General features: G+C 38.9%; 1 protein-coding gene across 1 annotated transcript in view; it reads left to right on the top strand.

The window, feature by feature from the left end:
- The first annotated feature begins 669 nt into the window (after positions 1-669).
- Positions 670-9,265, top strand: part of LOC145674968 (mpv17-like protein) — a 50,786-nt gene continuing 42,190 nt past the window's right edge. The window contains exon 1 of the mRNA XM_081745286.1: positions 670-804. The gene's annotated coding sequence lies outside the window, so the exon portion shown is untranslated. The remainder of the gene's footprint in view (positions 805-9,265) is intronic.

Below are 9,265 nucleotides of genomic sequence, written 5' to 3'. Positions count from 1 at the left end.
TAATGTGAACCGAAGGGTGGCCGAGTTTGTGAAAATGCCGGGTTATCGGGAATGGGATTAAAAAAAGAATAAGTACACGTGGTACTTGTATGTACTCGTTGCTTGAGAATATAACAGAGAATAAACTGCCCAATTACCTTTAAACAAAGGAAAAGTACGTATTTTATGAAGTCATAGAGCCTTTACTATACATGAAAATGAAAATTAATGAATACACACTGTGCAGTAATTTACCTGATAAGACAGGCCTCAGAAAGATTCTTTATGAAGGCATAAAGCTGTCTATAATGAAAATTAATAAGCCGACCTTGAAAATGACCTTAAACGGGTCTGCGCCCTGCCAGGTTGTGGCCGAATTATCCGGACTGCTGGGTTAACGAGAACCGAGTTTTAGGGGCTCTGCTGTAATTTTAAGTAAAGAAATACTTGCGTGTTTATAACATAAAGTCATCAAGTTGATGGTAAGCCGCGGCTTTGTTAATATTTTTTTTTTTTTTTTTTTTTTTAGCGTTATTAATTTGAATATTGTAAAAAAAAAAAATGTGAATTTAGTTTTTGTATTTTTCTTGTACACAGAACTCTCAAGTTGGTGCATTTGTAATTCAGTTTATATCTAATAGAAAATTCCAATTAAATTATCTCAGTTTCATTTTCTTTATATTCTAGCAACCCATATAAAACTGATCTTTCTACAAGTGACCAGAAATAGAAGCTACTCAAGGCAGTCTTATTTTCTCAAAAGTTCGATCAAGTGTTGATTTTACTTACTAGTCCTGAATAAAGCATCAACGCCGCAGTAAGCGGGTAAGTTTTCAAGCACGGAAAAGTAGAAAAATATTCATGATCGTATATTTCTTAATGGGTGTTGTTGGATACATGTTTAATATTAAAAAGAAAAAAAAAAGTGATGAAAATATGTTACTTCAGATCCTTACAATAAACTATAATTTACCCTGCTTCAAGATTTCGTTTGCTTCTTCCTTGGTGTAACTATTTCAGTTGTGCTTCTAGTTAGTGCTATGATTTTCCTATTCAGTATCTTAAAGTAATTTTACTTTGATCCTTAGGTTTCAGAACGAACTTTCTAGCAATAAGGCAATTTATAATTACTGTTACAATAGTTTTTGTTTTTGGTGCTTATCATTTGTGAAATTTTTCTGACGTTTTGTTTAAGAGGCACATTTTAGCAATTTTGTTTAATCAAAACTTCAAACTGAAGAATGAATTTACCTAAGATTTAAATGTAAGGTATATTTCATCCGAGTGTGCGTGGGTTTTCTCGGGGTTCTCTCGTTTCATCCATTTTTTCCACTCCATCATCTTATTCATTCTCATCATCACCGTCTCCTTTAGCCTAGCCGGATAACCTGGAACGTAAAACTTCATTCGCTTTCATTTTATTCGAGTTACAGGATTTCCATCAACATGTTCCTTTTCCTTTTTTTTATTTATTTATTTTTTGTAGTAAACAACAGTCGTACCTATGGGTTTTCTCGGGGTAGACGTCTGCACGGGTTCGGCCCGAGCCCGGGCCTACAGAGCATTTATTACGTCGGGCCCGGGCCGTAAATTTTTAAATATACAACCTTATTTCTGGGGTCTAACTTTGTAAATGCACTAGAGAACGATATTTATTGCTCCATTCTTTCTGAAGAACTTTCAAAAGTACAACTGCAAAATTAAACCTCTTATTGCTGTAAATAAAAATACAATTTTGCGTTAATTATTAAGTTTTGCAATTCGGGCTCATTTCGATTATCGCAGGAGCCCAGGCCTAAATGCTAAAATATATTTCGGACTCGGGTCGGGCCTCACATCAAGAACTCACGGGCCGGGCCGGACCCGGGCAAAAAAAAAATCCGGCCCGTGCAGACCTCTTTCTCCGGGTTTTCTTGTTTTTCCCATATTCTCATTCCACTATTTATAATCATGTCAATAATCCTCCGTTCCCTTTAGCGTAAAGGGCATAATCGTAGGACGTAAAGAACTGCTGACTTCATGTCAGAATCACTGAGGAATAGGCGAGCGACGTATTGAAATTGTATAACTATTCTATCAGGCCTTGTTTCCATTTTGTACTAATACACAATAACACACTGAACAAGGCTATGTGATAATATGTTAAAAAACAATATCACGTAACAGTTTCAACACAATAACTGTGTCTTCATCAGACTTCCACTTCAAGGAAGGAGTTTTTTTTTTCATATTATTACATAGCCTTGCTTAGTGTGTTATTGTGTCTTGAAATTGTATGTTATAATTTACTATAAAGGCCTAATGTAAAATGTATTTGCCTATCTAAATGTTCATCACGTCCCCTTGTACTTTTTCAAATTGTATAAAATATTGTTAACACCTTCGTACCTTTTTTTATTCAAATGCGCTTTAGATACCAGTGGATACACGACAATAATGGAACAAGAGAAAAAAATGTTGACTCTGAAAGTGGAAAATCGAATATCTCCGGGAGGAACTTTCTTCTGCATGCTACCGAGAAACGTTGTATTGCTTCACTTTTGTTTGCGCCCTTCGTGTGCAGTACTTTTTTTTCTTTAATAACCCATTGATTTCTATGGGAAGTTTTTCTTTCTTTCAAAACTGAAATTTTAATATTTTTTTATCTTAATGAATATTTTTTTTTCAGTCTCTTATTTCGTAAAAATCAAATTTTGTCCCGTGTAACTTTGATGTTGTAAATTCCCTTTTGTTGTCAGGATTGGTAGAGTCGATGTACACGATATCTTTGGGTTTTATCCTTTCACCTTTTATTACGAAAAATACGAGTACAGTAACGTTAACAAAAAGAGCGTCCTATATTCGTATCCTCCATCTTCTAAGGTATGGCTCTGGAGAAATTTGTTTTGTGTAGGGAGGCTCCACGTTCCAGTGGAACTGACCGGAGCAGATGGAAGCTCCAGTCCAATGCAGTTATGTAGGATGTCCTCGGCCCAGTGCAGCCGATTAGAGCAGGTTAATTTGTATGGGAATACTCCGCTCCCCATGAAGCTGGCCAGACTATGTTAATTTGTGTGAGAATACTCCACAGCCCAATGCAGCCGACCAAAGTGGGTTAATTTGTATGGGAATACTCCGCTTCCCAATGAAGCTGGCCAGACTGGGTTAATTTGTGTTACAATACTCCACAGCCCAATGCAGCCGACCAAAGTGGGTTAATTTGTATGGGAATACTCCGCTGTCCAATGAAGCTGGCCAGACTGGGTTAATTTGTGTGAGAATACTCCACAGCCCAATGCAGCCGACCAAAGTGGGTTAATTTGTATGGGAATACTCCGCTGCCCAATGAAGCTGGCCAGACTGGGTTAATTTGTGTGAGAATACTCAACAGCCCAATGCAGCCGACCAAAGTAAGTTAATTTGTATGGGAATACTCCGCTCCCCATGAAGCTGGTCAGACTTGTTAATTTGTGAAAGAATACTCCACAGCCCAATGCAGCCGACCAAAGTGGGTTAATTTGTATGGGAATACTCCGCTGTCCAATGAAACTGACCAGACTGGGTTAATTTGTGTGAGAATACTCCATAGCCCAATGCAGCCGACCAAAGTGGGTTAATTTATATGGGAATACTCCGCTGTCCAATGAAGCTGGCCAGACTGGGTTAATTTGTGTGAGAAAACTCCACAGCCCAATGCAGCCGACCAAAGTGGGTTAATTTGTATGGGAATACTCCGCTGCCCAATGAAGCTGACCAGACTGGGTTAATTTGTGTAAGAATACTCCACAGCCCAATGCAGCCGACCAAAGTGGGTTAATTTGTATGGGAATAATCCGCTGTCCAATGAAGCTGGTCAGACTGTTAATTTGTGTGAGAATACTCCACAGCCCAATGCAGCTGACCAAAGTGGGTTAATTTGTATGGGAATACTCCGCTGTCCAATGAAGTTGGCCAGACTGGGTTAATTTGTGTGAGAATACTCCACAGCCCAATGCAGCCGACCAAAGGGTTAATTTTTATGGGAATACTCCGCTGCCCAATGAAGCTGGCCAGACTGGGTTAATTTGTGTAAGAATACTCCACAGCCCAATGCAGCCGACCAAAGTGGGTTAATTTGTATGGGAATACTCCGCTGCCCAATGAAGTTGGCTAGACTGGGTTAATTTGTGTAAGAATACTCCACAGCCCAATGCAGCCGACCAAAGTGGGTTAATTTGTATGGGAATACTCCGCTGCCCAATGAAGCTGGCCAGACTGGGTTAATTTGTGTAAGAATACTCCACAGCCCAATGCAGCCGACCAAAGTGGGTTAATTTGTATGGGAATACTCCGCTGTCCAGTGAAGTTGGCCAGACTGGGTTAATTTGTGTTTGAATACTCCACAGCCCAATGCAGCCGACCAAAGTGGGTTAATTTGTATGGGAATACTCCGCTGTCCAATGAAGCTGGTCAGACTGGGTTAATTTGTGTGAGAATACTCCACAGCTCAATGCAGCCGACCAAAGTGGGTTAATTTGTATGGGAATACTCCGCTGTCCAATGAAGCTGGCCAGACTGGGTTAATTTGTGTGACAATACTCCACAGCCCAATGCAGCTCACCAAAGTGGGTTAATTTGTATGGGAATACTCCGCTGTCCAATGAAGCTGGCCAGACTGGGTTAATTTGTGTGAGAAAACTCCACAGCCCAATGCAGCCGACCAAAGTGGGTTAATTTGTATGGGAATTCTCCGCTGTTCAATGAAGCTGGCCAGACTGGGTTAATTTGTGTGAAAAAACTCCACAGCCCAATGCAGCCGACCAAAGTAATGTTAATTTGTATGGGAATACTCCGCTGCCCAATGAAGTTGGCCAGACTGGGTTAATTTGTGTGAGAAAACTCCACAGCCCAATGCAGCCGACCAAAGTAAGTTAATTTGTATGGGAATACTCCGCTGTCCAGTGAAGCTGGCAAGAATGGGTTAATTTGTGTGAGAAAACTTCACAGCCCAATGCAGCCGACCAAATTGGGTTAATTTGTATGGGAATACTCCGATGTCCAATGAAGCTGGCCAGACTGGGTTAATTTGTGTGAGAATACTCCACAGCCCAATGCAGCCGACCAAAGTGGGTTAATTTGTATGGGAATACTCCGCAACCCAATGCAGCCGACCAGATCAAGTTTTAGTTTGGTAAAGGAGACTCCACAGCCCAATGCAGCCGACCAGAGTGAGTTAATTTGTATGCGCCTAATGCAGCTGACCCGAGTGGGAGAAGTTACGTGTGGTGAAATCCAGAGCACACTGACGCTGAGGTGGGATTCCTGGTCGAATTTCAGCCCTTGTGCTGTTGTAGATGACGTCTTCTGTCTTTGAAATCATGCGACATCTGGTAGAGTGTAGTCTGCACGTTTGTTTATTAATGTCACATAGTTAGAATATTACAATATTTAGTAATCACATTTTGTTTTAACTAATATTAAAGTAGTATATAATTCAACTTCATTTTGAAAAGGCAAGGGACATTTAATGAGGCTTCAAGGAAATGACATCATTAAAGTTCCGCTTAATTTCAAAGAAAACCGAATAATAATTCCCCTCACGTACTGATGGATCAATGGACTAAAATACGAAAACGGCCCCAAAACAGATTACTCACAAGGAGGTAATGAAATTATTATCATAGAACACTAAAAGAAAGTACATTGTAAGCACTTTCGCTATATGGTGATAGCGATGGGCAGGGGTAAGATTCTGTTTCCTTATCTTTATATCTTTTCCCTCTCGTGTCTAATGAATCATTTAGCGAAAGTTTTTTTTTTCTTTTTTTAAAATATTTTTTAAAAAGTGTTTTCATTATATTGTTAAGTGCTTTCATTTCGTTTTATCGTATGATGATAGATCATCAGTTAAAATAACCACAATTGTTGTGTTATTTCAAATTCCCACCAAGATGTCTATATGTTTAAGGTATAAAACTAAAATTTTAATTGTAGTGCCCTCCAATGAGCAAATGTGGTGACTGCATATTGGAGAGCAACCACATGTAAACGGAAGATGAGGTTCGAATTCGGCAGTCGAAATTTTCTGTGTATTACAGACCCGGCAATATTTTTTTTTCCAATTTCTTTTTTTAATATAATTTATCTGCGGAAGTAGTAGTAACAGTAGCTACGATCGGTTTATCAACCGTGGTTTTCGTATGCTTGCGTTCACCGTTTTCCTCAACGGATGGAGATTTTGTTTATTCCAGGAGAATGGGTGATAAAGGTCGATGGCATTACGACTGCTATATGTCGCTTAGCTGACATTGGAACAGATAATGAATAGATACATAACGGAACAGATAATGGTCGAGATTTTTTCAGGAAATGTGTATTCAGTTATTACAATTTAGCGACCAACTATGAATAGCATCCGACAAACATTATTTTATTACAAATAATATGTGTATTCTTGTATGACTTTGATTTTCGGTGTTCGTTAAAATTATTCTAAATAATAAAGTTCAATGCACAATGTTCAATTAGGCCAATGCACCGGGAACAAGGAAGAAAATTTAAAAGATAAAACAATACGAAAACATTATATTCAAACAGAATGTAAATGCAAACGCATGGATATGTTGTAACGCAAACTGCGAGAAAACACTGACTTTGTAATTTCATGTGTGCTTTCAAGGAATGCGTGGTAGAACCACGAGTTGTCAAGAAAATCTTCTTACGTACACATATTGAGCAAGCCATGAGGTGACGAACGTCTGACGTTAAAATAATAATGAAAGAACCCAATTCAGGACGAAAAGGAACAATGAAAACACGGGAATATTAAGTTGTAAAAAACTTTATGATTGAGAGATTTCGTGGTCTTTCTACTCTATCCTTGCTAGGAGTCTGTTAGACGTGGTCTTCGTTTTTAGAGTTTCATCTGCAATATTCTAATACTTAGATGTTGGCTGTTGGTCGCCACCCAGACAGTACAACTCAGTTTCTTGTCTTGACACTGAGTCAGACCCAGATACTGAATGTTAGTTCTTCTACGTTCAAAGCTGTAATCCGATATCAAAAGTCTTTTCTTAATCTGATTGAGTCGACATAAAGAGGAAGATAGAAACCATCACCTTCATCAGGTTCATCGCCACAGATTTGGAGTCACCAGGTCCATCTATCCGGAGACAAGGAAGAAAACGGCAGAGGTGCTCCAGGACCAGTTTTAAGTTCAAGGTTAGTCTTGTTCATGTGTACAGTTGCATTCCTTGCCAAACCGTGTAATCTACCCAGACACTTGAAAAACACACTTTCCAAACATTTCTAAAGATTTAAAAACCACATTAAATTTCTTAGAACCCAAATGCATTCATGTTTTCATTTACACATTATACAGCGAACCACAAGGGTTAGGCTGGTTTGGAGTTACTACTCACAACGGAGTGTGGGTGGAAATCGCTCACTCTCATTGGTATTGAAAATAAGTAGTTTTATCTCGCCCCTAATTCACACCAAAGGGAGGTGGAGCGAAAGTATTATTGCTAGATAAAGGGTAGTAGATATAACCTGCTATTTAAACAGTTTTTTTTTTTACATAGTTTTTAATGCGTAAATAAATAAATAGTATGTTCCAGGAGAATGAAAAATAATATTATTGACAACGATCGACATATTTTTTAGCGCCATAAAAAATTGTTTCTTCGAAAATTACGCATGAAAATTTAGTTTCAATCAATGTCGCCCTATCGCATCGTAAATGTATCATCCTTGGACAATATTGTAAAGTTTTGATGGTACAGAAATCATTCACGGAATTTAGTGTTTTCTTCCTTTACCCTTTTATTACAAAAGACTAGGATACAAAATTTCTGTTTACTGTCAAATTCTATACGGCAGTTGTGTCTGTTACAATAAACGTGTCTCCTATCTAAGCAGTAAAGAATGAGTAGGGTGAGTATTCGTACAGAATTGGTCAAGGCCCAGATAGCCTGGGGGTTCTAGTATGGGATAACTTCACGAGCCAAATAGTCGACCAGAATGGTTTGCTTGTGTGATTTTCCGTGTAGGAGAGAAGTATAGGAGTAGGAGAGGCATAGGTCCACGCAGCCAAGAGAAAGATATGGGTGAATCTTAATGCCCACGCAGCCAAGAGAAAGATATAGGTGAATGTCAAGGCCCACGCAGCCAAGAGAAAGATATGGGTGAATGTCAAGGCCCACGCAGCCAAGAGAAAGATATGGGTGAATGTCAAGGCCCACGCAGCCAAGAGAAAGATGTGGGTGAATGTCAAGGCCCACGCAGCCAAGAGAGGCGAGGGAGTTTCTCAGGGTCCACACAACCAAGAGAGAGGAATGATCAGTTCAGGCAGGCTGATATCGAGGCGTCTGATGCTCCTCTTTTATACAAGGTTTTCGGGATCTTTATCCATTCTCGTTCGTGACATTGCTGTCGTCATTTTTCACGTCTCATGATGGCGTGTTTATGGTTGGAGTTTCTTCTACTGTAGCCAAGACGTAGTCAGGATATTATATTATTATTTTTAAAGTTTTTTTAAGAGTTAATGATGACAATTTTGACTTATCATTAACCATGGTATGTTTTGCTATCTTGCTAATGCAGGGTTTACATTGAGCTTAAAAGTCAGGTAAGGCCAAGGAAAACCGTGCAAATGCTTTAAAATATGCCGAAGGTCACAGGAGAATCAGTTGTTTTTTATGTGGCCATATCAAAAACAGATTCGTCAGCTATTTCCTTGTATTCTTACACGGTGGCTCAGTGGTAGAACACACCTCTGGTGCATGGGATCTCTGGTTCAAACCCGGGCCAAGTAAGCTCGTAGTGGACAACATCGTATCCGTGGATTTTCTCGGGTGTCCCGTTTCCTCCCACATTTCATTCCACCAATTCTTCCATCATCATTCACTTGCCTTAATCATCCGTTGCCCTTAGCCTAATGGATATAATCGTGGAACGTTAAACTGAAAGATTTCATTTCATTTTCCTTATCTGTAGAAATAAAGAAGCTTGAAAAGTGACGACGGATATTTAAACTTGACTTTGAAAAAAAAAAATAAATAAAAAATTTAGGCGCTACAGAAGAAGAAAAATTAGGTCTCTTGGTTGTAGATAATCAGATAGAGAGAGGCCAAATTGTGATATATGTGTGTATTTATTTATGTTTCTGGTGTATCAGAATGTTGAGATATTAAAGATACTGTTAGTGTTTAATTGTTGCTTAGGTACTAGTGTTTTATTGTGCTCCAAATATAGAAAGTTTGACTTACAATTATTTACGGTAAGAAAGCAAGCTCTTTTGTATTTAAGGAGAGCGTTGGACACTATG

This window comes from Thermobia domestica, chromosome 18 (genome assembly GCF_964235325.1).
Source record: "Thermobia domestica chromosome 18, izTheDome1.hap1.1, whole genome shotgun sequence".
NCBI classification, from domain to species: domain Eukaryota; kingdom Metazoa; phylum Arthropoda; class Insecta; order Zygentoma; family Lepismatidae; genus Thermobia; species Thermobia domestica.
Note: the sequence above shows the minus strand (reverse complement) of the source record. Positions and strands in the feature narration are given on the sequence as shown.